This window comes from Plectrocnemia conspersa, unplaced genomic scaffold (genome assembly GCF_051122295.1).
Source record: "Plectrocnemia conspersa isolate PC_06_02 unplaced genomic scaffold, ASM5112229v1 ptg000001l, whole genome shotgun sequence".
NCBI classification, from domain to species: domain Eukaryota; kingdom Metazoa; phylum Arthropoda; class Insecta; order Trichoptera; family Polycentropodidae; genus Plectrocnemia; species Plectrocnemia conspersa.
Window position 1 is genome coordinate 30,827,599 of NW_028277165.1, and position 24,046 is coordinate 30,851,644.

General features: G+C 26.3%; 1 protein-coding gene across 1 annotated transcript in view; it reads left to right on the forward strand.

Moving 5' to 3' along the window:
* Window positions 1-1,877: 1,877 nt before the first annotated feature.
* The window catches only part of LOC148239586 (uncharacterized), a 53,053-nt gene continuing 30,884 nt past the window's right edge, over window positions 1,878-24,046 (forward strand). The window contains exon 1 of the mRNA XM_088190428.1: window positions 1,878-2,224. The gene's annotated coding sequence lies outside the window, so the exon portion shown is untranslated. The remainder of the gene's footprint in view (window positions 2,225-24,046) is intronic.

A 24,046-nucleotide genomic window follows, 5' to 3' on the forward strand; every position in this document is an offset into this window, starting at 1 on the left:
TTAACAGAAACATATTTTCGTAATAAAAAATAAATAAAACTTTGCAATCAAAACTACTTACTAAGAAAATAAAAAAAATATCTGCAAATGATGCATAGCTCAGGAAAAATTATAGTTACAATTCAACCATTAGATTATATTTTGAATAGTACATATCTTTTTATATATTAAAATAAATACAACCCATGTTACCAGTACTATTACCTAAAAAAAACAGTGTTTGAATCTTTTATAGAGTTAATGTTTTATTTTATCGTGTCCAAGAGATCAGAATTAGTGTTTATCATATAATTTTAATTCTCATTGCTCATTACAGATGTTTCTAATTACATGAGATTCGTTATTTAAATATAAATAAATCATATATGTGCAATGTTTTAATGAGATATAATGTGTGTAATGATTACGTAACGTAGTTGGGCCAAGTTTGACGTGAAATGAGAAGCGGCTGCATCCTTATTTTTTTAATGCTTTTTATTTAATTTGTTTAAGTAATGATGCAGTCATGTTTTTAGATGTGTAACAAATAAACGTTTTGCATGGTCTAATTAAGACTTTTTTTGTACTTTCTCAATCTCTAAATAAAAGTTAGGAACCATTGTTAAATTTGCATTGAGTCGAAATGAAATTGGTACGGGACGTATTTAGTTATGGCTCTTTGGACGTCGAACAAATAAGCTTTCTCGGCGTCCGAATCTACGCAAATTTAGACTTGAAATTTGTCTTTTTGTCGTAATTTACAACGACTCCCTAGAGATTGATTTAAACTTTGACATTGCGAAAAGTTTATTTGCTTGCCGTGTTTCACTCTCGATTCGCGGATAATAATTCATGAAGGACAGTCGCGCAAAATCATGTCATCATGACATTAGATATATGTATAATATAATATATAATATTATGAAGTTGTATTTATAATGTTTCATATATATATTTCTGTGTTATAAAGACGTATTTGCTGTATATTATGTATCAAATTTGGTATATAATATTATCAAACAAATTCGTGGATGATTGATGAGAATGGAAAGCTCAAACGGATGAGTCATCGCATTTTTCGCATTATAATGTATGCTTGTTTTCGTATAGCATAATTTAATACGCGACTGACAAGAATTCTAAAGGATGTGTTTTGTAATGCTGTTAGATTTTTTGAATAAAGCTAAAGTATAAATATCGTTTCACAGTAACCGAAAGCTTATATGGTTTCAAAAGCAAAATATTCAATTAAAGCAAACAATACAAAGTGTTTTTGCACAATATGGAATGTTTCCTAATAGATTATTTATTGTCTTAAAATGGAACAAAAGTATACTGACAAGCTGTTTTTTAGGAGAAACATAATTGCATGTTACTAATAAACTCGTCTTTAAATTAATTAAATATCAATAAAAAAGTATTCTAATAACAATATTTGCTTGGAATAGCAAAAATTAATTAAAGATAAAGTTTTTTTATAATATACATGAATAGCATAATAACCGTTAAAATATCAAACGAAACCTCTCCTTATAATTGCCAATTATAACTTTACCGATAATCGAATATAATAAGCAATATTGATGTAATATAAAATTTAATATGGTGATTTGATACGTTGACATAATAACAGTCAGTTAAGATTTTAATTTAAGATCTTCCTTTAAATATATAATAATATTAAAAAATGTCTCTCATATTCATAATTCAATATCTTGCGTATGCTATTTTTTATTTCCCGACCATAATTTTCCACTTTTCTTCTCCTACGCATTACTTATTCACGACGCCACCACAAAAAATATGCTCGCATTATTTTGCTGTTTGACAGAAGACTTCAAGAGCTGTAACCGCGTAATAAGTTTAGGCGCGTATCTTTTCACCTCACAGGAACTACTAGTATGTTCAGAGAAGAAGTGGGAGGCGCGCGTGAGGTCCGAAATCGACGCAATAGTTGATCCGGAGTCGCGTTGAGGTCCACATTGATCCCAAGGGACCATCGCAAGTAATGCGAATTAACAGACACGTCGCATATCCATTCAATTGGACACGTTAAAAAAATAGTGTAATATAATAGTGAATTAGTGCTTCAAAAAGAGGTTAACTTTGGCGTTACGCGCTCACAATCAAAAGTTAATGAACGTATATAAACCGGCGATGATAATGAAAATGACTTTGAAGATAATAGGATTATAAAAATAAGTATTAAACATAGTGCGTCGGAGAAGTTGTGGTGGTTTTGGTGGTATGTATTAGTCTTTGATATTCGAGATAAATATGTGTCGTTCATATATGATTATTTTCAATATTAATAACTGAAAAACTATTTACTCAAATTTATCGATAGCATCGCGAAACAATTTTAATATGATTTATTTATTACATTTATTATGCTACGATACAATCAGATCATTAATCTGTATGCAAATCCAAATTTAACGGTTGATGGAACTAATTTATTATAATTGCTATATGCAAAATAAATCAGCTTACTATTCATAATCTATGATATTTTATACAAAATTCAGACTAGTAGATAATCCATTTTCAACTGAAATTTTTTTGAAAGACCAAAGTTAATTAAGTTTTTCTTGAAATATTTTAGAGGCTTTAAAGATTAACTGCTCAAAGTCAGAAGATACGATTTTTAGTTATTTATAAATGTAGTAATATTAACCCTTTGAGAAGTGAGTTAATTTAAACATATTTGTTAATTTGTTAATATACATCTGGAAGTGAATTAATTTTACGTTTTATTTATTTTTGTTGTTATTGATTTAATATTATTTAAATTGCATTTATAGAATATTAAGGAAAACATATCCGTATTTATTATTATTGTATAACTGTGTTTTAATAATTTATTTTAACATTTTGCTAATATTCAATTTCGTTAATTTATATCTCATATTTTTCGGCTTTTGTAAATTTTTTTATATCAATTCAGAGGATTTTAATATTTTTGTATCAAATTATAACATATTATTACTATATATCAACACAGTGAAATATCAACCGCCGTACATGTACGGCGATACCGCTCAAAATTGTATATCTTTATTATTGCTATTTATAATTTTATAAAAAATATTAAATTAATATATTAAATTTACTTTCAAAATTGTACAAAAAACATTAAATGGAACAATTTTGTTAGAAAGCAGTTAGCCTAATTTAACTTGAAATTTAAGTCTTCTATTAATTTTGGAATATTTTTGCCTAAATTGAACTTGAACTGAAAATTCAAATTCTTAACTAAATTATGTTTTTCGTTGTTATATAATATGTTTCATAACATTTATTACTTATTATTGATAGAAAATGGCAATAAACACAGAAAATCGATAGATGAAATAATAGAACTGACAAAATACTGAGATATGAAATAAAAGTTTAGATCTAACTCTATTTTATCCTTTTATTATTAAAACAAGTATATTTTATTGTAAATTAACAATTTATATCCAAAGATATATTCATTAACAAATATAACAATAAAAAGGAATATTTATTAATTTATATTTATTTTTGTAAAACATAAAGATTGATTGAATGTAGCCTAACTTTAAACTAACAATTTTAGTATATATTTTTATTGCGTTATATTATCAACTTTATTTGCAACAAAACTATACAAATTTTAATTTAGTTTTGTTTAGTCAGTCAACTAAATTTAAAAAATATATTGTAAAGTTTAGTTAACTGACTAAAACCTAACTATTTAAAATTAAATGAAAATCTAAGTCTGTTTTTTAATTATTTTTAAATCATAAATACAGGGCATTATAAGTATAAAGTATTGAAGCGTTTAAAAAATTATTGAAACTTAATGAAAAAAAAACTTTTCCTCTCATAAACAATATTTTAAATTTATCTAAATATTTACAATATTAAACTAAACATTATTATATAAATAAGCATAGTCCCATAACAATTACTAAAAATCCAGATTTCTTAAAGCAAATAAATTAAATTTGAATCTAAATTTCCGTCTTGTCAAATTCGTAAGAATTAGGTACATTTCTGTTTTTTTCTTATTTCAAGTTTATTATATATTATTTCATTTTAATTTTTAAATACTTTTTTAACGATATTTTAAAATAAGACAGCGGTTTAGTTAGATTAACGAGCTTGTCGATATATTTACAAAAGCTATTATAAAAACAAGTTAAATGATGTAAATGTTGTTGTAAAAATACAGCAAAACTATGGCAGTTAAACATACTTTTAAATTTTTCATTTAAGTTTGATTTTCCCCCTAAAACATTTTTATGTTTTAAACAGTCGTCATTAAAAAAATAGCAAAACCAGATTTAGTAACCAAATTATATAAAATATTTTTATTATAAGTTTCATGATTATATCATCAAACTCCAGAAAAAAAGTCTCTAATTTTAAGCATGTTTTACCTTCTTAATTTTGTAGCACAGTTATTTTTTTTTAGATTTTTCGCATAGCTGCTATTTTTAAATAATATGGCAGATTAGATTAGCTAACGAATTTATCAGAGATTTTAATGGGATTCATTTTAATAAAGTGTTTTATTCCAACATAAAATTAAAACGTTTGTTTTTATCAAACATAGTTTTTGGTTTTATATTAAATTACATATTTTATAAATATATGTATGAGGAAAAAAAATACTAAATTTTTTAAAATATTTACAGTAAAAATTATCATGAAATAAAAACTGAACTTTTGCGAATATCTTTTTCCTTCAAAAAACCATCAAAAGTAATGCATAAAATATAATTGAAAATAAAGAATTAGTATCATTTTTCACTATATTTTTATTTTTTATTTTAAAGTAAATATCTTTAATAAAAGACTAAATTTTGAACTCAACGTTAAATGTATCAATACTTGAAGTACATAATTAAAATTTGTGTACAATATTTATTATTTAATATTGGTATAGTTTTGCTTTACTATTAGTAAATATTGATGTTGTAAAGTTGAATTATGAACACTAATTTCTTACCATTATATACAGCAAAGCTTAAGTTCCTAAATAAATTATTGCGCTAAAAATAAACTTGGTTATATATAAAAATATGTTCTGATTTCTCATAATAGATAGTTTATTTTTGTTATGTGGGAACGAGTAGATTGTATTATGAATTATTTAATACAACTATTGCTATCAGTGTTGAAAAAATATTGGAAATTTTTGAATTATATGTCTTTTTGGTAAAAAAAAACAAAATTAATTACCTAAGCATATTTAACTCACTACTGTATTATTAATGATTATTTTCCATATTAAAAATCAAGCGCAAACTAATTTATAAATAAATCAAATATATACTGCGTATTGTATTATATTATAAAAATAGAATTCAAAGACAAAATACGAGATCTCATATTGAAAATCTAAATGCTACCAAACTCAATAATAAAAAAATTGTGGCAAAAAAGTACAAAACAGTTGTTAATTTATATTAATTTTATCTTTCAAAAATTCAATTATTAAAGCATAAATTGGAGAAAATTATTGCTGCGCGGCCTAATATGTATTTTCACACAATGGTATTAGTTGCAAGTGAGATTCGCCACGTACGGCATACTTGGTGTCGCAGTGGTAACCTCGATGTTGGACGATCGGCGTCTTTCCTTCTTCAATTGGTGTGGCAACACAATTGAAAGGAAGTGATCTGCTTCAATCGGTTTATGAGTGTGACATTCGGCCGAGGCTGGGCCCCAGCAGGATTACATTTGATTAGCCGTTTATTCAACTCTGCACTTGGGCATGTTAGGCATTTGAGAGATGACGTAGAAATACATTTTCAGTAAATTGATTTTTTTTAAGCCGTATCGGGGTTCGAACCCACACCCTTACACGACCCGATCGCTTCGCGAGCTTAAGGGCAAAGGTGGTTCGATCTAGCACAGATGGAAAAGCTCAGGTGTGTTTTGGGTTCTATTATATATTAGAATTTTTTTCAATTTGTTATACTGAACAGGGTCAAATTCGGTTAACCGTTTAAAATTTATCTAATGAAAATGTTAATATTTTATTTGTTTGTAATATAATGTGTTATTTGTATTAAAATAATACTAAATTGCGTTAAGTTAAGTGATCTAAATTAATATTATTATCAGAGAGTTTTCCATTTTTAAATATAATAGAAAATTAATTAGGAGTTTATATATTGAAAGTTGTCAAAATATCAAATATCAAAGAGTTCAATAAACATAAAATGATAAGTATATGAAGCTATATATTTTATTGTATATATTTATATAAAAAAAAAATGTAAAATATTATTTACAATAGCTTACGCAAAATTGTTGTAAAATAATAATAAAATATTGTAATTAATTAGAAAACACCCAAATGGCCTATTATTAAAATGAAAACACAAGGGTTAAATATAAGTATTATCGATTTTAACTTGTAGAGTAAACTTTTCATAAAACCAATATTATATATATATATATATATATATATATATATATATATATATATATATATATATATATATATATATATATATATATATATATATATATATATATATATATATATATATATATATATATATATATATATATATATATATATATATATATATATATATATATATATATATATATATATATATATATATATATATATATATATATATATATATATATATATATATATATATATATATATATATATATATATATATATATATATATATATATATATATATATATATATATATATATATATATGTTTTCAAGAAAACTAATACTAAATTAGAAGTGTGTATACTTTATAATATTTTTAATATCAGTATTTTGACTTTTCATTAATTATATTATTTTTCATATGAAATGTGTATAAGTTATTATTAGATATAAAATATGATTACTTCTTATATAAGGGTGAAGAAAAAAGTCAATATAAAATACTGAGAGGCTCTCATATTTTGGTTCAGCATTTTAGTATTTTTTGTGGCTTCTCTTTTCTGATGATACTATGCAAGTTTATGATTACTACAAAAGTTATTATTAGACTAGAGAAAACGCGAATCTCCTAAAGATATACCTTTAGCAGCTAATAAAATGCCGTATAGCTTTTTAGTATTGTGCATTAATCCTTAATTAATTTTTATTTAAAGCGACATTCAATTTATTGTCTACAAAGCCTATCAGAAAGTTGTAAAAGCACAAAGTCTCAAATATATCGTGAAACTATTTATTACTTTTTGTATGTTTTGCATGTTTAAAATGATAATCAATAAAAACATGTAATTGAAAATAAATAAAAATGACTGTACAATGTGAACAGTTTTATAATTAATAAGATTATTTTAGTATTTATAAATACATCTAAAGAATTTAGGAATTGAAAAGGACTTTAGTAGGCATGCCCATCTAGCGGCGCAGTCCCTGTTGCTACAGTTTTGACCGATTAAATGCGGTTTTTAGGGTTTAACTGGCAAGGGCAGAGCCCCGGTGGAAAAGCCGATTTTTACATCCTCCTTCACGCGTGTTTTAGTTGCGACTTTTGCAGGCACATACTGTCCGTTTATGCTTGTTTCTCATAGTGAAGTGTTTAAAAAAATATTAGAAGTTTATATGACTGATCAAAATAACGAGTGTTGCCGAAGCCTGATCACTTGAACCGGCCAAGGGCAGAGCCCCGGCGCAAAACCCGACTTTTACATCCTACCTCAAGAGTGTTTTAATTGTGACTTTTGCAAGCATATACTGCCCGTTTTGGCTTGTTTCTCATAGTGGAGAGTTCAGAAAAAATATTAGCAGTTTATATGATTAATCAAAATAACAATTGCTGCATAAGTCTAATCAATTTTTTCAGCTATTAAGATTCCATTAAAAATGTTTGTGTGACACATGTTGGCCGCCACAAAAAAAAACGAAATTCTTAATTAAATCAGCAGGATACTAGAAAGATGTGATTTATATAATATATTTTCTAATATATACAATCAATTGTTGTTTTTTTAACTATATTTTTTCTGTGAAGATTTGTTTTTAGTGTCACATATCTAATATTTATATATTTTACAGTAAATTTATTCTAAAAATAGCAAAATACTAAGCATGAGGAATAGATGTAGGGTAAGACAGTGGTGCTATATTTATGTAATTGATATACAATATATGTATGCGATATTTTTGATATTGCCATTATTTATATCGTCCTTTTTTGTATGCATTAAAACAGAAATAAATAATGGCTAGACATTTTACAGTGAAAGTTACGTAACTAGAGAATCTATTATTTACGTTTAGTCGTTTATATTGCAAATTAAATATTATATTGCAGTTATTTTAAAGTAGATTTATTAGAAAATTGGGTTATGAATAAAATTTAATTTAATGATTAATTATTATGCAAAAGAAAAATTGATCATATAAATATTTACTATTCATTGAGTAACCAAACAGAGCAATTAAATTTCTTATGCTAAAGATAATTAGATTTTTTTATATACATGTACATTAAATATTACGAATACTAATAAAAATTAAATATCATGCGCTAAAAAATGTTGATATTGCATTATGAATATCTAGAGTCGTGTCATCATGTATACATAGGAACAGAAATTTACAGTAATTATAAATTATAGTACCTCTGAATTGCTTGCAAATAATTTTTATAAAACAGATGCATTCATACATTTATTTAATGTACAATAGTAATCAAAACGGCAGGAGAAATAATTATTAAAATACAAATATTTAAAAAAAACATATACATTGTACACAATAATTTAAAAAAACATATATATTGTACATAATTGTTAAAAAAAAATATACATATATGTACACTGTACACAATTATTTAAAAAAACATATACATTGTATAGAACATACATTGTTTAGTTAAGTATTGTTGAATACGATAATAATGTCTTACACTAACGTCTGTTATATTTAATAAACACATAAAATTAGTGTTTATAGTTTAATGCCCACATATCAGGAATGTAAAAATAATTAAATATTATTTCTAATTAACTGCCTATAAAAATATTTTTCAATTTATTCAATGAAATAATTACACTGTTTATTAATTAATAATATACTAATTTATTTTTTAGTGGGTGCGATATTATTAAAATAATTTGGTGTGTGTGGTATGTAATATTTTTTTGGTGGTTCTAAACCTTCGCCTTTTACTGATACCATCGTTGATTTAAATAATGTATTAAATATATCACAATATACTAATTCATTCACGTATGTTCGTGTATAAAGTATGCAAATAACCGAATAAACGAAACTCAAGGTTGTAGTACAATTTGTTCATTATTAATCAACAGTCAGTTGTGATATGAATCACAACTGACAAATTTCAATGGATGTGACCAAGGGGAAAAGTTAATGACGCTATAATGACAAATTGCCTGTAAATACTAACCGTGCCGAGTCATAGGATCGATAGCGTATACTTTACTTTTACAATTTGTAAAATAAATAAGAAAGACGAAACGGCTGGTATGTATTTTTTGTCTATCAAATATATCTTTGTGGCTAAGATGTAACGAGCAAAAAGCATATTTTTTGGGTTTCACCGATGAAAAAGTCAACCTTGAGAGAAAAAAACACATCACATGTATACAATTGGGACTTGGAAATAGCAAAAACAACTCTCACAATATTTGATGAACAACCTTATATAAAAAGAGTACATAAATATTTATTATAAATTGAAGTATCCGTAAAGTGCATATTAAAATATTGTATTAGTTATTAATTTTACTCATTTCTAATAAATCACATCTTAATGAGATTAAAGTATTTTCACTCTGTTATTAATATAAAATTTGATTTAAGGATCTCTGACATTGAAAATCTATGTGAAACACCAAATTATTTCATACACTAGATTTTTGTTATTACTAGATATATTTAACTATTAAATCTGATATTTATAAATTAAATTGCTTTCCAAGTATTATTTTAATATTAACCTTCAAGGTAAAATAACACGTGAAATGAAATACTATTACCGAATATTTATTTTATATTAAAATCCAAGCATTGCTATTTTGATTTTATATTAATAAATATTTCACCCTAAAATGTTTTTCTTTGAAAGCTTTTTTTATATTTAGTTACTACATTGTATTAATAAATATAGCAAATTCGATAACGTTAAAATACATAAAGTATTTATTTATGCGATCTGATTACAATATATAAAAAAAGTAACGTATGTACATTTACAAGTTATGTAGATTTCCAGACTACGGGTCGTCTTCCTCTTATACGCATATAGTTGTAGTAAAGTGATACAAATGTATATTTATGCGAGTATAGTCGTTCGCTCGAGGCCATGACAATTTAGAAATGGATTTTCCTTTACGTTAGAAAATTCGAAAATGTATATTATTAAATTTGACGAGGCGAAGCGTTTTGCTCGGTTAAAAGGGCAAAATGCATGTCTGCAAATATGGAATGCAGTTTTAACGTTACATATGTATGTTATTCACGTGTAAACTTGTATAAGTTTTGAAGTGTTGATTTAGCTCGTTATTCCTAAATTATATTTAGCTTATATAGAGTTATCAAATACAATATATATTATAATTTCGCAAAAAATATTTATTGAAAATTCTAAACCAACATCTTGATAGTAAACGTTAACATTCATAAAAAAATATTTTAGAATTAATAATTTGCTACATAATGATTTTTCTACTGATTTAAAAAAAAAATCAAAAGTCTATAACTATGCCAATATATGCAACTAATATTAGTTCTTCATAAAATACTTATCCTCACAAAATGAATAATAATTATATAAATATTATTTTAATAATAATTGCAATTATTTGCAATGTAATACAATTATTTATATTTTTTTATATTTTAATAATGCAAAAGTGTTTAAATTAAATTTTTTATAATATTTTAAAATACTAGGCTTCAAATAATTATATTTTATGGTTTTGTAGTCGAAGGGCGTGTAACTTTACAGTTACAGCCGGTAAAAGTTAATTTAAAAACATATTTAAATTCAATTTAAGTCGCTGGCATGTCAAGTTGTATTAATGTCGGCTGTGATTTTTTGGGACGCTGATGTGTCACATGGCAATGTAGTGTCTCTGCTGTTGTAACCAGGTTTGCCGAAAGGCAGGGGGGGATGGGACAAATTTCCGGGGCCCGTTCTGGAAAAAAATCATAGCATGAAAACCGACTTAAATATTTTTTAAATATGTCATTTCAGTAAAATAATATCGAAATACATTTTCACTAGTAAATATATATTTTTAGCAGTGAATGTATAAATTATATGGAAGGTGCTAGTATTATACAATTATATGATTTCAATTTTTCTATATGTAGTAGTATATGTATTTACATACTTGTTTATTTATGCACATGTGATGTATAAATCTTACAGTGAATGTGTATTTTTAGGTGAAGTTATATTTTCACTAGTAAAGTCCAAATATATTTCCACCAGTAGATATACATATATTTCAACTAGCAATGAAGCTCAATTGCGAAACAGTTGCGAAACGTTCATTTGCTGTTCAAACCCAAACATAATTATAGTTTTAGAACTTTCATTACGTCAGGTCTAAAATAAAAACTAAGGCAACTTATTTCTCAGTGGAAAATAAGCGGAAGAATAAGTACCGACAGACATCGTATCTCACATATTGCTCCATAATTTATCTGCATTTCGATGTTACTCTATGCTAGCTATCTTTACCGATATTACTATGGACTTCTAATATAAGAGGGCTGATCAAAGTATTTTCAAACTAAATTTTGGTCAATAGGAGAGCGCAAAAACCATTTTCACTTCTTAGAAGGCAAAAATTCACGTCAAAAGCATTAAAATTGCGACAGCGACGGCACGATTTTATTGCTTTTGACGTGAATTTTTGCCTTCTGAGAAGTGATAATTGTTTTATGCACTCTCCTTTTGGGCATAATTCGCTTTAGACGTACTTTATTCGATTCTCACTTGTAATATTATTATAAAATGTCATAATATAAACGTTTGATAATCGAAAATTTTTACCGCGATGGCACGATTTTATTGCTTTTGACTTGTACTGGTAACACTGAGCAGCAAAGACTATTTTCAGATAAATATTATGCCAATATATTTTTAATCATTTTTATGCCTAATTAAAATATTTCGCATAAACTATGATTATTTATAACTTGTATCTAATATTATTTATTTAAGAAACTACATTACGACAGTAAAATATACATAAAATGCTATTTTTGTCATTAGGCCCGGAATTTCCCAGAGCCCGGATTTGCTCTTGGCGTCTCTGGTTGTAGCTCAGTCACTTCTTTCCTGCCTATTACAAAGAGGCATATCTTTTATTGTGCTGATTCGAGACAGCTCTGGCGAATCACAGATAAGGTTATTTGCGGGCCAATTGCATCGTTTTTGAACAAAGTCATACAATTTATTTACGCCTTAAAACAGAAACGGCCTAGATTGCCATACCGGCGATTGGTTAGCATAAGCTAGAATTACAATAGTATTATGATATGGGTAAAACGTATTGTCTATCGCGCATTCATTCCAAACAAAGAGTATTTTTTTATGTGTTAGGTTTCGGGACGAATGTGCTAATAGGTGGTTCGTGTACTATTAACGTAGTTTCTTAGTCACGAGGTTTCTCTTCTATTATGTGTGGCCATTCGATCCTTTTGTTTTTTTTTTCGTTTGCTTAAATATTCTTTAAATTATACGAAATTTTTGCAGGTGCTTAAAACCCCATAGTATAACTAAAACTATTTTTTTAATATAAAATAAAATTTGATTAAAATTTAATTTGCAATGATATATTATTGTTTCGTTACAGCAAAAATTTTGCTAAAAAATTGTAAAAACATAGCTACCGATACTTTTAATACATATGTAATTTAACATTAACTTTTAATGCATATTAATATAGCAAAATTAATTAAATCATATTATCAAAATAGTTTGAAAACAATATTTAAAAAAATAATAGTTATATTTTACAAGCAGAATAAAGCTTATGGGTTTAAAAATATCTAATATTAATATATCTAAATTATTTTATTAATTTTGATGATATATAAATGGCATCAATGTGCTTAATTAAATTTAAAACTTTAGTACCTTTACTTTGTTATTATCGCCCATTTAATGAACATCTCTGCCTAAAGTATTCATATTGTATACAATAAATAAATTAATAAAATCCACAAAAGCTTTCGACAGGTAACGTTACTAATGAACGCATTCATACATAATACTATTAATTTCACACACATAGAGTATCCGAGCTTTTCCTATCACAATAGACCGTTCTGGAATATTTAACCCTGTAAGATCTATGAGAGCGCCGCAAATAATTAATTGCCCCGGGGTTGTCACCAGTAAGCCGTGTGTAATTCTATAGCACAGTAGACATTGGCGTAATTTATTCAGTCTTTTAACACACATAGGTCGCTAGCTTTGAAGGGTTACAGAAGTAGAAAAAGATTGATAAGCTCCAATACGCGATAAGTCGAACAGAAAACGTAGTAATTTATTTCCTGGTACGAATGTTACCGTTGGCGAAAATTTAACCAGGGCCCGAGGCCGGCAAACATGGAGGAGAATACAACGACCCTTATAACCTAATAAATGAAATGAAAAAATAAGATTATAACTCGTTCGAATGACAATATTGTCTATACTCTCTAAGTCGTAAAAGCTGCATAAAAAATGTTTTAGTGTGTAAAAAAACTAACAGCTTTGTCACTCGCGTTTTTAAAAAAATATCATAACACGTATTATTTATGATAACGATGTTATTACAAAAAAGATATATTTTCATGACACGACAAAGCTTTTTCTTTTGTTGTATTATATGTGCGTACGTAAGAATGTTATATAAAACAAGCTTCAATGTTGTAAATAGCATTCACAGAATTATATAACATATATAATTTTTATGCTTAGCATATACTTTTATTAAAGTTAAAATAACAATTTTTAGTTGTGTCAAAGTGAAAAAAAAAGGTATTTTTTAAACTTTTTTTTTAACAAAAAGGACTTGCCCCACTTTCAAAGTCATCGGCTCATGTGTTGTGTTTTATAAATATGTCAGTATAAAATATTCTTATGAATTTTTAATTTATAGTTGTGTCTTTTACATAATTTTTCTTTCTTTACGGACCCTCCTTGTGTATGCTAATTTAAAAGTATAATTTGCACGAATCACTTTTGAATGCAAATTTAGTGTGATTTATTTGCTACAAAATAGATGCTTTTAAATTATAATTTTAGTGCTTTAGTCACGTTTTCATATCGAATCTACAATTTATTATGTAGACATGTCATTAAAAATATAAAATAATACACTTTATATACAAAAATCGCAGTTAAACAAAATAAAAATAAACATTCTCTCACCGAGCGATTATTGATTATGATAACAGGTTATTTACGGAACTTTCCGTGATTGCTATTTCTGCGGCCATATTTCTTTACCCACATAATGACAAAACTTTAATACTGTTCGCCTACTTTCAGAAACTTTTCAACACAAATAAATATACCACATGTATAAAACAATAAAGTCGTTAAACAAATTGAAATGTTTTATGAAAAGTTTTTATTTTTTAAAATATTCATAGCATTTTTTTACTTATCGCGTGTTGAACTTAATATACAGTACATAAAAATACATGCATTCAATAAAGATCAGAGAGCTAAGGCTCAATTGTGAAGGAATGCTTTTAAAATGAATTCTACCCCAAAGGGACATTGTATTGGATTTCTTCGCCCTTTGTAAATACACAATGCTGAACGGCAGTATATAAGACGTGTATCAAATTGATATTGACTTCTATATTCCATTTTAATCGAAAAATACCCTATGGCTTTTGCCACTGATTGCTTTGACATTAAATTCTACACACATACACAAGCCGAAAAACTTTCATGAATATTAAAATTGGTTGTCGGAAAACAGGTAGAAATATTTTAACGATGCCTTTGGGTATTGTGGCGGAAGAGTCAAAAATTGATAATGAAACAGTCAAAGGATTTATGCGATTTTTAATTGAGCACACGTGGGCACTGGAAACGAGCTTTCGATTATATCGGACGTTAAAGCTCGTTCCAAAATTGTTTCGCGTGGGAGTAATAAACGCAATTGGTGCAAAAAATATTTATATTTTAGTGAGTATTTTTGTCAATTATTAGCCATTTCAAGTTGCAAAATAAATTAATTTTATTGACATTATCTATTCTGTAAAGTTAATAACATCATTGAGCTTACAATTATATTGTTGCTTGAAGTTATATAATTTGTATGCTAGATCCTTTTAAGTCTTAGATGGTTCATATTATTTCATAAAAATAATTGTAAATATAATACATTTTTGTAATGCAAAGAATAAATTTATATTACTAATAATAAATAATAATATTGTAAAATTTTCAAAATGTAGAAATACCGATAAAGTCTTTTTTATTTTAACGTTTTAACTTGAAGTTTTCTGTTGATATTTAGCAATACTATTATTGTTAAAACAATGGGAAAATATAATTCAGACCTAGTGTATTAAAATAGCCTTTTATGCTAGAAATAAACACACCACCAATATTTGTTGACATCCCACATCAAACTGTGTTTTTATTAAAGCTTATGCGCACGTTGTAAAAATAACTTAATACACAACTAACTATTATAATATCAATATTTGTATAATATGTAATAAACATTCTAAAATATTACCTTATATTATATAAAAATAAAAGTAACCTGATAATATTGATCTTGATATATTTATGTTAATTTGTATTTTTGTGGGTAAAATCAGATAAAGAACCGCCTTCATTCCGCTGATTTGTCAATGGAATGCTTTAAGAGTCGGTTATTATATTATTTAAGTTAAAATCAGAGATCTGCCTGATAAGATTAAAAAAAATGTAGCATATTATTACAAATATTATTGTAATAAAAATAGCGATATTTTCTGTCTGAGTACATTTGATAAAAACGTTTTCTATAATGGGTTTCGTTAAAAAATCCGTATTTTATATTTACCTACGTTTAAATTCTCTTTTATACAGACATAAACCCTTTGCAAAATGTTTTCGATTCTCTTCGTCGACTCATAATTTTATTTTAGACTTTTTCATTACGTTTTGTAAAACCCAATTCCCATTCGCTCGAGCTTTACTTTTAAGTCGAGCTATATATTTTTTAATATGTAAAACGACGTTGTTAATAATATTTTTCTCTTAGAATATTAGTTAAACGTTGGTTTATATACATAATACATACTCTAAATTATACACTAGATTAGATCACTAACGGTTCAGGATTAAAGGAATCGCAAAAAATCTCGTGCTCCACTTTTAGAAAGCTCTTTTTTCGAGCACTCTATTCGAGCTTTAATGATCATCTCGGGGCGTCTGTTTAAGCTCACGACCTAAAAGTATAATTCGAAGAAGTTTCATTGCATCTAAACGTCTCTACGACAAAAATATTCGCAAAGTTTTTAACGCTCATAAATAAATCAGGAAAATGTCACACAAGTCGAATTTAAAAACTTTTTATTGTGCTACGCTTAAATTAATTTGTAACTTATTATACATCGATCGATACCTGATTATAACATTGTTTGAAATGTTGCTTTAGTGCAAACAAACTTAACACAAAAGCTTTAGCTAAATTTACAATAGCTCTTGAACTGTTTCGATAGTTTGCCGGTAATTTATTAGTTAACTATTTACCTAAGTAAGTTTATATGGCATATTTCCATAAGCAATCTAAATACTTAATCGATATTTTTCTTAAAAAAAATATTTATACACACATGTATTATATTATTTTCGCTAGACTAATCCGACAATTTTAAACCACTAAATAAAATAAACTGCGATCCGAAAAATTGGTTTTAAAAGTCTCTCAAAGCTACGTATATTTCCTGAAATGTTTCCCTGTGGATTACTTTACAGAATCGTGCTGTATTTTTACGCTTATCTTAATTAAATACATGTATAAAATTTAAATAATTTGAGATTAATGATTTTATGATTACACTGTGTTTTTTTAATACGGTTTCATTACTCAACAGAGCGATAATATTTTTAAATTGCTACTATAAAAGTTTTGCATTTATATGATATCTTAAAAAATTGCTAATGCCAGAAAAAGCTCATGATATATTTTTTTTATGAATTACCGTATTATATATTATATAATTTTTAATTATTTCATCTTCAATATAAATAACGTTTTTTTTTAATACTGTAAATATGTTAAAATATTGAACGCTTTGTACTATAAAATGCTTCTTATATCATAATATCATAAATTAGGTTTTTTAGTATTATATGATATCATTATTTATTTGATCTTAAAGCCATATATATTAAAATAATAATTAAAAAGGTCATAATCATCGATCGTTAGTACAAGTTTTTCTTTCTTCACCTTAAATTACACCCGTGTAAAACGAGAAGTAAAATTAAGGTTTTCCATGGACGCCAAAGTGTTTTTTGCCCTCTATAGCGCTTGGTTTGAGAGGCTGGGAAGTGTCTCTCTCTCATTAGGGTTAATGGCAGATGCGGTTACTTTTTCACCTGAAAATGCAGCACTAACCAAAAGAGAACGCAATTACAATTTCGTACCGAAACTTTATTTTCTAAAAATATATACGTGTAATAATTATATTACTAGGTTTGATATACGACGTACGTTTATCCTTGAGAGAATTCTTAAGGCAAGTAAAATATCGTTAACAATTAATTAGAGTGTTACTCGAGTTGAAATAACATAAACTTTCATGACAAACTACGCTAGACTGACATATGGTATTTATTGCCAAGACGATGGAATATCATAGAATTGTCTATAAAGCGCTTTTTGTTTTATATTTTTTCAACTAAAAACTTTGATGATATTTATTTACGCTTAGATGCTTAGATAAAGAACATATTTTTAACACAAACTTTATAATATAGTCTGATTATCTTAGTTTAAAAAATGACTTTTTTTTTATTTTCAATTAGACTTATTAGTTTGTGTATTTATTTCTATGATAAACATTTTTATGCTGTTTATTAGTTATGTATATATAAGTATATAACAAAATAAAATAAACCTAATTATCTAAAATCATTACACAATATATATACATATAACATAAAATGGCCATTATACAGATTTATCTTGCTACAAAATTAATAAAATTATTTTTCTGTTTTTTACAGATAAGGTATTTTTTTGTATTATTCTTCTGTGAAACTATAGTTTTAAATTAGAGAATGAAGTACATTTGATTTATTTAATTATTATAAGAGTCGTAAAAGAGTGATTTTATTATTTTCTAAAATTAATATTGAAATTTTAAATTCTTGTCTGGACCCCAGAGATAATGAAAATGGATTTATAATGATCTACATATCCAATAAACATTTTAAACAACTGTTAAAAGCCATAGATTTAAAGACTGTACTTTTGGATTTCTAATTTATTTTTATTGAAAATAAAATGTTTCTTAATTAACAATTTTAAGTTGAACATTTTTCGAATATCTTAAACGCTGTTTTAAATATGAATCAGTTAGCTTTGCACAATTGTAATAGAAATATAGTTTTCTAAAGTAACTTTCCATTCATAATAAATAATAGTTTGATAACATCGCAAGTTTTGCTACATAAAATTTATGAATTATGCAAAATATTGAATCGACGAGATACCGAAACAAATTAATGTTTTAAATAATGATTTTTACTTTTAATATTTTTGTTGAACTTTAGCAGATTTTAATTAAATATTGTTTCCAAATAAATTGAGAATATGCCACATTATGTATATTTATTTAATTATATCGACCATATTATAATGTTAGTATTCAAAGCTTACTAATTTTAGAAATTTATCAGAAAAAACAGATTTTGAACCTGATTTTTAATTACTTAAAAACCAAGCAAAAATATGGGGTAAATAATAGTTAAAACTAAAATAGTCAAATATATGTTTTTTAATTTTGTTATAGTTGTTTGAAAGATCTAAATTATTATTGTATATTATAAAACTGAAAATACATATGTGTCTGTCCATCACAAAAACTCCTTCCAAACAGTGAATAGTAGCGACGTGGCATTTGCACGTTTCATTCTATCTGTTATTTCTAAGTTAACTGTGCTATTTTATTACATGGCAATAAAACCACTGAAAAAACTGAACAGCAACGTACTGACAACCGATTACGTGCTACTGCAATACGTTCAATGAAATATGTTTGTAATTACGGGATAATTAATATTAGTTTTAATAATTAAATAGATTAGTAAAATTTCGACCGATCACTATTGATTAGTTTTTTCTATACTTTTTTTAAAATTATTGATAAATAATTTAAATAAAATTTAGCTACATAAGTCCTGCATATGGACCCTGAAAATTTATGGATTTTAAGTTGTAAAAATGTCGGATTGAACAGTATTTAGTATTATTTTTTAAATATTTGTGTATAAAAACATCACAAGTAGTTATGTATGTTTTTCGAAAGATCGCTGCTTTTTTTGTTTTGAAAAATCAAATTGTCATTTGATATCTGATAAACAAAATAATTAAAAAAATAAAAAAAAATTATGCTATAAGTATAAATTTATATTCTGCAGCTGTGGACTTTCTGTGCTTTTTTATTAGTTTCAAATCAGTAAGAATAATGTTTATCTAAATTATATTTTTGGGATAAAAATGATAAATAGTTAATGCTTAAGTAAATGCTCTTTATAGTTTTAATTTTTTTATAACATACAAATATGTGTGTGTTAAGCTGTTTTCATATAATTAATATTTTATATTGATATATTTTTATTCTCACTAATTAATAAAATACAGTTACTGATTTCAGTCTAGTGCCCCATTACTTACTTAGTAGTTGTAGATTGGGTTTATTCCGTTTTATTGCATTAGATAAAAACATTATGCAACGAAAGACTGACTGGACATAAAATAAAGTATGATATTACTTTTCTGCTTAAAAAATTTAGAATTATAGTCAAAACTAAAAAAGTGTAAAAAACATTTATCATAATTTATAAATCAGGATTGTTTTAAAATATTTTGTCAGTAAAAATATTATAAAAATAAACATATAAATACTTACTTATGCAAAAAAAGGCAAACATATTTAAAAATTCACACGATATTTACAATATACTATATTATTATCACAATATTTAAATAATCTATTACACATTTTTTCTATATTGTAATTATTTTCACCCTGTATAATTATAATTAAAAGCTTGATTTGCACAATGAATTATCTGAACCTGAAAAAAACAACGTATTTATTACGTCTCTTAACAATGCACTATTGTTATGGAATTGAATTAAAGAGATCGCGTGCCATGATGTATTTTTAATGATACACCGCAGATATTGTTCCGTAAATTATTAAAAATAGTTTTATCATATTTTCCCTCGACCCTAAAACCATCTAGGGATTACTCGTGGTACGAACATACATGTATGTATATGTTTTTCCTGGAAAAAAACGACATACGCACCCACGAAAATTGGTTCAAAAACGCGCCTAGGGAGTAACAGTGTCACAAAACTCTCTACATTGTATACATTTTTTCCTTTTGATAATCTTCATAAACTGGATGGTCCAAGTTCCTTTTACACGTACGAGACAGTAAAGTGTTCTAAACACTATTTTTCAACGGGTTTATGTATACATACAGGATGATTTATAAATCATTTATCATATTATTTGGAAGTATACAAAAATAATTTGCATCGGTTGTATAATATTATTTAAAATTTCAATATAATAAAGCGTCACTGGTAAATTTTTGAATATGATTCTCTCAGTTAAAAATATTTATGAAACTACCTGTATAAATATAAAACAGGAGTACAAAGTAATACGTGACGTGTCCTCTTACGTAATATTACGTGCAGTCATTTAAATTTACGTGAAACGGGTTCGAAGCAGGTGTGCATAATGCACAAATAATTTGCTCTGACCACGTGAATCCACGTAGGTCACGTAGGAGCTAATCAAATAAACCCACAATCTAACCGGCACGTGAAGAAATCGTTGAAAACCTTGTTAGTGAGGAGTGGAGGGGAATAATGAATCTGATTCCAGAATGTGAGCCATAACTGGATAAAATCGATACTAGAAACTTTTTCAAGGATTTGCTTTTGTTATTAGGAGCGATAGGTATTGGATATAAATTATTTTAACGTCAGTCTATCTCTAAGAGTCAAACTTTGTTCTAGACTCTAGAGAATGTTTTTAAAACTTTAAGGTTTAAAGTTTGCCATGTTTAAAATGTGATCATGAGTTCTTAGAGCCAGTGTCTTTTTATCCTAAGGTAATACTTGCTCAATATATATAAGTTGGCTTAGTTTAAACCTCACGTATGCGATTTTCTCATTATATTTATATACGACTTCGCACAATCTAAGTTTAACTAACTTGATGTATGTATATTAGTTACGAAAGGATAGTACTACAGTGTAAAATCAGGAATTTAATTGACACTCAGAATGTCTTATACACTTGAATAAATTTAAGAATTGCTTTGCAAAGCTTTGAGAGTTTAAGAAGTACAACTCTTAATTGTATGCTTTTATGACTTGCATCATAAAATTACACATTGAATTAATAAAAAGTGAATTTAGTACAAATTATATTATTCTATAGGTATATAATTTTTTTTTTAAATATTTTGGATTTTAAATCACTTCAAGGTCCACCCTTTTGATTTTTTAAGTGTGATTTTTAGCCAATATATACTAGAAAAGCTAGTAAAAGTTTATGTTATAAATTTATATAATTATCACACACATATATAAAGAAATGTAGATGCTGCTATCAAGCGGTCAAGTTAAAATGGCAGGTCTTGATAGTACCCACTGGCGTGTCGAGTTGTATTATTGCCGGCTGTGATTTCAGTGTGGCAGCTGGGATCTGCAATTACTCGTGTTATGACTGTAGGGCCTCTTCTTTCTGTAACCAAGTGTTGGGCGGCAGCCAGACAGAATCATTTCTACTATATATTTTAACAATATGATTTAATACAATCATTTTAAAATTCTATATCTTATAGTACAAATTAAGCAAACACATTAGATAAAACTTCTAAATAGTAGGAAAACTAATAAGTTAGCCTACCTTTTATTATCGTGCGATATAACTAAAATACTGTATTGATTGGGCTACGAAGGACCAGCGAAACAGTTTTATGTATGTTTAATTCTTTGGCCGCTATACAAATTAGTCTAAAAAAATCTAAGCTAACATTGATCGTAGTTAACGTCATGATATAATTTGTTACTGAGTTGTGTCATTGTGTGTGTAATTTTTTGTGGTACAAGCATCTTGGACCTAATAAAAGTTTTACTTGACATGTTTTAAATTAATCAGAACAACATTGTTTAAAAATATTACTATATAATATTAATTTAAAATAAAAAAATAAAATACAAAAATACATTAGAATTAAAAATAATATTTATATACTTTAAATTAGATATAATATAATACGTAAAAATACAATAGTTTAACATGAGTTATGGTATTTTTTACATATACATAGACGCCATGAAAAATCTTATATATATAATTGTTTAAATAATAATTGCAAATTATATATTTCAAAGTTTATATTGAAGATGAACAAATTTTTCACCATAACATTAACTGTTTCGGTTACAAAAACTTTTTTAAATAATTGTGTCATATATTTACGATTTTCTTAATAGGTTAATTTTTTATATGTATGTTTTACATAACACAACAACAATATTTTTGCCACATATATAATAATTAATTATTAAAATGTTACTAAGAAATATTTTTAGGTATATTGACTAAAAAACAGTAAAATAAATAATATTATAATATTTACTAGTTAATATCTAGAAGTCTTGCTTTATGTCTTTGTAAAAATATTCATTAAATGCGTATTATGTACATAGAAATGTAAATTTAAGGATCTTAATAAATCTTAATATTAAAAATTAATTTTAAATTCGAATTTACGACGTTTCGCTATGTTTTATATGATGATTTATAGCCCCAGGCGAAATTTTAAAGGCAAGCGAATTAACTTAATTGCGGTAGGACGACCGCCCTTATTAAAAATAATATAGCCTTGTATTATGAAAAGGATCCCGAGTACCACCAAAATTTAATTTCATCCATCGGACTCACCTGGATTTTCGAAGCACCCTTTTAACGAGATGCGAAATTTCATGCATTTTTATGAGAATGGTTTACTAAAGGGTTTCGCTCAGCCGCTAACGCTATTACGAAACAAATACTTGATAAATTATTTAAAATAAGAGCGAGCTTTCAAGTTGACGTTGCTTTTCCGAGGAAATGTATTTGTATGAAATGTATCGCTTAAGACGTCGGTTGGCTTTATGATAATTAGAGGCTTCCCTAGCAGTTCCATTACAAATCCTAGAGATAGTGAGATTAAGCCCTTTGTTCGTGCTTTTGAAAACCTGATAAGTGCGAAGGACTAGATAGTATTACCACTCGGATTCGCCAAGGGAACTGACCCATTTCCGACCGAAGCATTTATCTAAGCTCAGCACCTGTAGAATTCGGAAACATTGCTATATTTCACGGTGCAGGTGAAGTAAAAACGGTGAATTTATCTTCGTGTGGCTTGGTTCAGTATAAGATATCGAATTTAAAATTCTACTCTGTTTCCTTGCAGAAAATAAACCATGCATTTTATGCGATTTTGAAACATACAGTCTAAATTTAAAAGTTTACAGTATTTTTTATCTGGAAACTTGGAATCGTAACTTAAGAAAAATTTTAAAATTGTACATTGTTCTGAGAGGAATAAAAACCGAATTAAATAACAAATTAGAAATACTGTAGCTTGAATCAGGATACAAAATATAAATATAAATATTATTGTAATAATAATATGATATAATAGCGTTTGTATGTTTTTCAAATACGCTAAGAAAACTTTTTTTCGGATGATAAGGACAGAATAATAATATTCCAAAACTTCTTGTGAATCTCATTAATAAAAATTATAATATCAGTATATATTTTAATTTAATTTGTATTAACGTGAAGCACTTTTTAT